Here is a 7125-nt window from a genome sequence, read left to right as displayed (position 1 = left end):
GGTTCCCTAGCACCCGTAGGCAGGTGCCTGTGGAGCTCATCTGCAGCAGCTGAAGGACCCAGCACAACCCTTCCCTATCTGCTTCTCTCTTTGCCAACCTCTCTCTTTAAAGTGAAAAATAATAAAACAATGACAAAAAAGAAAGCTACTGTGACATGTTAATAGATACAAATATTTTGCCTAGAAGGTATTTTGAATAGTAAGAATCTTATCTCATGATAAATGCATGAAAAAACACTTTTGACTTTGAAAATAGTCTTAAATACATTTTCCTCAAAAGGCTACATCCTCATTGAAAGCCTACTGCAAGCTCTCCAGATATAAATGGGGAGAAAATTTTAGTAAAACCTTTGTGGAAAAATTTGCAGATAAAATGTAAGCATTTCTTATCATGAAAATGACAGCAAGAGAAGACACAATTTGATGCTTTCTGTATACTTCTACCAGCCATGTTTCTTCTCTGAATGTTTTAATATGAACATGTCTTTCTTTCAAGTGTGCTGAGCACTCTAGCAAACTCTCTGAACCAGTTATTTATTCCTTAACATTCCCTTCCAGGTGCTCACCAGTGAGGGAAATTTATCTCATTATTAAGTGACATAATTTTAACCCAGCCCAGAAATGAGATTGTTAGGATAAACTTCATTTAATTTCCATTTTATCTATGCAAAAGATGCTATACAGTAAGCAAAATGAGCCAGCTTGCCTAGCCTTCACTTGTGGACACTGTCATACCATGTGTCAGAACCTGGGTTGATCCACTACATTGAATAAAAAGAGTTTCAAAGAGTTAAAAGTTCACGACGTGTATAAACATACATATATTTTTCCATATGTTAAATGCATATATATACAAAAACATATTTGTGTTGTACAAGCACATATTATATATACATGCATATGATCTATATGTGTATATACTATGTGTTTGTGTGTGTGTTTATATAAATCAATCTTCAGGAATTTATAAAGTAGAGATGGAATAAAAGTTTATTACAGTTTATTACACAGTAAGTTTATTAATCTTTTGAAGATAAACTGATTGTATTCTTCAAGTTCACTTTTAATCCTCAAGTATTATTTAGTAGAATTAAGATACTCCTAGAAATACTTAGTTTTATTACTCTATCTTTTAGATTGGGAAAATGCCTTCATAGCATAATCACAGAGAAAGAAAAATCATCACTTTTACATCATTGTTAATAGAAGGGCTTGGAAATAATTTCCTCAGAAAACATTACTGTGATTTCCCTAACCTAAAAAGGAGAAAAGGAAATTCATTTATTTTTACCAGCAGCTCATCTTATTATTCTTCAAGTTTACTATATGCAAGAATTCTACACAGAAATAAATGCGCAAATTGGTATTACTTTTCATTGTTTCTAATACTTCATTTAGTTTAGATTACTGTTCTCTGGGTTATAATGATTTTTTGTAATTTTGTGATATATTCTAGGAAATTCAGATATACTTTAGAAAAATAGTATTACAATGATGTATATACATCATAATATGAAAATGAAATTGGTAGACTTTCTCATAGATTTTTTTATGTATTTATTTGAGAGAGAGAGAGAATGGATGTGCCAGTGGTTCCAACCAATGCAAATGAATTCCAGACAATTCCAGATGCATGAGTCACCTTGTGCATCTGGCTTATGTGGGTACTGGGGAATTGAAAATGGGTCTTTAGGCTTCACAGGTAAGCTCCTTAACCGCTAAGCCAACTCTCCCGCCCAGGTTTTGTGGTTTTGTGTTTTTTTTTGTTTTTTTTTTGTTTGTTTGTTTTTTTGAGGTAGGGTCTCACTCTAGCTCAGGCTGACCTGGAATTCACTCTGTAGTCTCAAGGTGACCTTGAACTCATGGTGATCCTCCTACCTCTGCCTCTCAAGTGCTGAGATTGAAGGCATGAGCCACCACGCCCGGCTTAGGTTTTGTGTTTTTAATGTTTATTTTGTATCTCATGAAATAGATTTTGAAACTTTCAGTCAATAATATGTAAATTCACCCTTTGAGAAGGTTTCAAAAATAATATTTATTATTTAAATTTTATTTTAGATAATAGACCTTAAAGGACATATGTGAAACTAAACATAGGACATATGTTTGGGTTATCTAAAAGTGGGAAGCAAATATGAAGGGACTCAGCAGAGTACCTACTGTGTGAGATATATCCTACCAGAATACAGTTCTCACTAAGCCTTCCCAGTAAGATGAAGCATAGATTGAGCACTGTCGTTTATGAAATGAAATTGCACACAGCCTGGACTGGGCTGTATAGCCAGCCATGGCTAATTGCTGCTTGTAGACGTTGTAGCTATAGAGAACCAAAAACTAAAAAAGCAGCACTGCACAGAACAATGACAATGGATCTAAAATAGGTAGGTGAGTAAACATCAAAATCATGAAGAGTCATTCTATATAATTATATTCTTACGTAGATTGGAAAATAGCAAATTTCATTATAGCAAGATCAAAATCATACACAGAGCTATTTTAGGGACTAGAGAAAAGACAGCTTCCTGGTTACAGACAGTTTTGTTTATTCATCTTTATGGTAATTAAATGGGCGTGTTTGCTTAGGGATGATCATTTTGTCATTCATTTCTAATAGCTATAATTTTCAATTACTATTCAAATTTAAAAAGAAAAAGAAGCATTTTCTTTATGAACCATGTTTTGGAAAAAAAAAAAAAAAAGACAAGACAAGGCACCTGGTCCTCTTGACTCTATGTGTAGAAACAGCACAAGAAGCCGTTATCATTTCTAAGGAAAAAGAGAGAACAGTATCAGAGTGTTAGAGTACTATGTGTTAATTACAGAATGAACATTTGTAAATCCCAAAAACTAAAATGTACTGTATCCCACTACCTGAAACATCAGGACAATTGCTGTGCCTTTCATTGATTTTTGATAAAAAATTTCAGAACAGAGGAATTATTGTTATGGTCATACAGGTTTTTGTTTTGAGCCTCAAGTCACAAAACCTTAAGCCCAGGATCAAGACAGCTCAGCTGTTTAAGGCACTTGCTTGCAAATTCTGCCTGCTTGAGTTTAGTCCACATCACAAAACTGGGGAAGCCTTGTCTGCAAGACATCAACAGCGAAATAGATGTACTCACCCGTTAGTGGAGAACAGAGAAGTAAAAGAGAACTCATTTTACCTACTGACAGGCACTGGGAAGACTATCCCATGTTAGACAAGCTATTTCCCCCTTAAGTAATCTTTTTGGAAAGGCCTTCACAGATTTGCCCAAGATGAATGTCTCTTACTTGAGTCCTGATCCTCCAATCCAGTTGACAAAACAAATTAACCATGTGAAGATACTATGTCCTACTTCACGCTACATTTTGTTCTTTATATAAAATATCAAGAAATGCATAGGGCCACCCAAATGGCAGACTAGAAGTGGAGAGTGTTCTTTGCTTGAAAACTATGAAACAGGTAAAACATGGCACAGATGACAAAGGAGTTCAACAATCCCTTCCAAAGTATGTTTTGAAGTTCCATACCCCATCGCAGGCTTCTGAGACCATTTTACAGAGTTCAATGTCAGAGTCATGAAGGGACGTGTTAACTGATAAGAGTTTTATCCTCCCCTCTCATAAACCTGCCATGAATTCCTAGCTCTCTTAAAGGGTGAAATGCCTTTCCTGGCCCTACAAATAAGTTATCTAACCTCTTTGCCTTCTCTTTACCCTTAATTTTTAGTGCACAGTGATCTCTCTTTCCTTCTCTTTCCTCTTCCTTTCCCTCTCTCTCTGCTCTAAATATGCTGACGTATTGCTGCTCATATGATATGACAGAAAGTTTGAACCTTAAAATGTACAAATTTCTGTTTTTTGCTTTTCTGGAAATACATTGTCACACAAAGTTCTATTCCTTAAGGTTTTAGTAGCATGTCAATTAGCTGACACAATGCCCATATTAGATAACTGCATCTCAGATACAGTAGATGGCTGTGCAATGATAGCTTACCATTTCAAGTGTTATGTTTTTCTGTGTAGATTTTCAATCTGTATTACTTTCAATCTCAGACGCCTGAAGATGGAACAAACATTTCCAAGAAAAATTCAATTTCCTATTTCTTTAAGAAAACATCCCAATTTCCATTGATACATTGATGGAAAATGTTGCTCACTCAATATATATTTCTCCATCTTCATCTTATTGGTTGGTACCCAGCACTGCATGCAGTGAATCCTGTTTTTTCCTTAACTTTCATTTTTTTTTTTAATTTTAGAGAAAGAGAGGAGAGAGAGAGGGAAAGAGGAAAGAGGGAGGGGAAAAGAAATAATTGGCACACCAGGGCCTTAGCCACTGTAATCAAACTCCAGATGCTTGCACCAGCTTGTGGGCATGTGCCACCTTGTACTTGCTTCACCTTTGTTCTTCCTGCTTAAGTGGGATCTAGAGGGTCAAACCTGGGTCTTTAGGCTACACAGGCAAGTGCCTTAACAGCTAAGCCATCTCTCCAGCTCAGTGAAGCCAGTTTTAATTCGCCCTAAGGAAAATCTCATGTATACTTGATTATATAGATTATATATGTCTATATTTCCCATCCCAAAACCTTCTCCTGTGTGGGTAGAGTCCAGTACCCATGAAGTATGTGTATGTGAAATGGAACAAGAGAGTCTTTTGAGCAGGCAATGTTTATTTAGATAGATTTACGTTCAGAGTGAGGCGTCCAGATTAAAGTAAACTAACGGCTATACAGTATATATGTGCAGCTTATATAGCTGTTAATAAGAATACACAGATTCCCTTCTTTAACATATATTACCTATGAATTTTCCCACAAATATGTGGAGATTGAAACATGAATTCATATTTGAGTGCCCAGTTTACTTTGTTTTAATCTGAAATCACTTGAGAAAAACTTTCTTCCCTTTACAAATCTAGGTGCAAAATGCAGGCAGTAAAAAGAACTCTGCACATGTTTAAATGAAGTCCCCTTGTCAGATCAAAGATTTTCCCAAATGCTGGTAACATGAAGCACACACCTATACTAACAGAATTCCATTTGCTTTATTCAGAATTAAAATGTATTACATAAAAATGTTATGTAAGGTAAATTTTCTAAAAAGAAAATTCCAAAAAAAGCATCTTTTAAAGGTTCACTTTAAAATCAAAGAGAAATCTAACAACTTTTGTCATACAAAGTGAAAAAAATGCTTTGCTGCTCTTGGTGTTGGGAATCCTTTTGTGAGTAACTGAATGTAGAACATTGCAAAGAACTTGTCACCCAGATGTATGCTGTCCCTATCTGGTGCATCCATCACTAACAGTGAACAGTGGATGAACAGAGAAAGCTCTGGTTGACAGTATAACTGGAGATCTTCTAAGATCATTTCCTTTAAAAGCATATAAGTAATGCCTGACATGGGACAGAAACTCAGGTTTTTTTAGACCTTTTGTGAAAAGTTAAGGTCCCTCCTTTTGAGACCTCACCATTTCATGAAAATCCACTTTCATAAATAATACAGACTGTAATGTAAGGTTCTAGCAACCTATAAATACCCTGATACCATGAATTTAGGAAGTTAATTATTCTCCTGAAGATAGTAAGTTATATCTCTGTGGAGATTTATGAGTTGGCCATTATATAATAAACTGGTTTCCAAAAACATAAAAGAACCATTTTAATCAGCACAAACATCAAAATGGAAGTAGTTTGCTAGGTGGATTATATCTACTTGGAACTTAATATTTTTAAAATATTTTCTTCCTAAATGTATATTTTTTAACAATATGTTATAATATTTGTTTAATAATTAAAAATGAAGGGCTGGAGAGATTACTTACTGGTTAAGGGACTTGCTTGGGAAACCTAAGGATCCAGGTTGGGTTCTCTAGTCCTCATGTAAGCCAGATACAAGAAGTGGTGCATGGATCTGGAGTTAATTTCCAGTGGCTAGAAGTCCTGACATGCCAATTCTCATTCTCTGTCTATCTCTCTTCTCTCTCATTCTTTTTCCTTACAAATAAATACATATATAAACATAAACTTTTAAAAATATCATAGTCTGTTCACCCTAAGTCCTGGGACATGATAGAACTTGGGTTATAAGTATGTTAAATAACAAAAATGACTCTTAAATGAATGCTTAAAATTATTGTAAATGAGTTTCATTTTATCTGCCTCTTCAAAATACCGATATAAAAGGAGTGACTTTTAGGGAATTTTTGGGGGGGTTTTTATATATTCTGAACAGGTGGTTTCAAGATGTGAAGTGAATTATGAGTCTCTTATAAACAATCAAAATTTTCTGATTTTTAGCTATTAGGAAAAATGATCAATTTTAGAGAGAGAGAAATCAGAAATAAGGTCTTTTCATGTCTTTATTTGTTTTTTTTTTAAGCCAGAAAAGACCAGAGATCACACCACACAGCTGCCCCCATTCCTATTTAATAAGCTAATAATTTGTATTTACAAAAGGCATGCCAATAAAATAAAATTATATATTACAGTATTTATAATTTTCTTAGAAAGAATAACCACACACATTAGCTTCCATTCTGTGCTATTTACAATGTTGCCTGTGCATGATTCTATACATTCATTCTAGCAGTTAGCAGGGCACTGAGACATGCCTTCCCAAGCTGGTTTCAGTCATGGCATGGACCCTACCATGGCACCACAGAAGCAGCCATAGGAGAGCTAGACAATTTCCACCAGTCCAATGAGAGAAAGCTCTGCTCACTGACATGCTGTGGACACCTATGTTTTTTGATAATTAAAAAAATGGGGGGGGGGAGCTGAAGAGATGGCTTTGTGGATAAGCACTTGCCTGTGAACCCCAATAATCCTGGCTCGAGGCTCGATCCCAGGACCCATGTAAGCCAGATGCTTAAGGGGACACATGCATCTGAAGTTCATTTGCAGTCACTGGAGGCCCTGGTGTGCCCATTCTCTCTCTCTATCTCTCTCAATATCTTTCTCCCTCTCTCTCCCTCTCTCTCTCTCTCTCTCTCTCTCTCTCTCTCTCTCTGCCTCTTTCCCTCTCTGTCTGTTGCTCTCAGATAAATAAATAAAACTAAACAAAAAACAAACAGTAGTAGAAAAGAATCCAAAAAATATCTTTTGACCTATGACTAATTTGTTGGTAGAATTTTTCTTTGAA

Source organism: Jaculus jaculus, chromosome 11, assembly GCF_020740685.1.
Source record: "Jaculus jaculus isolate mJacJac1 chromosome 11, mJacJac1.mat.Y.cur, whole genome shotgun sequence".
NCBI lineage: Eukaryota > Metazoa > Chordata > Mammalia > Rodentia > Dipodidae > Jaculus > Jaculus jaculus.
Note: the sequence above shows the minus strand (reverse complement) of the source record.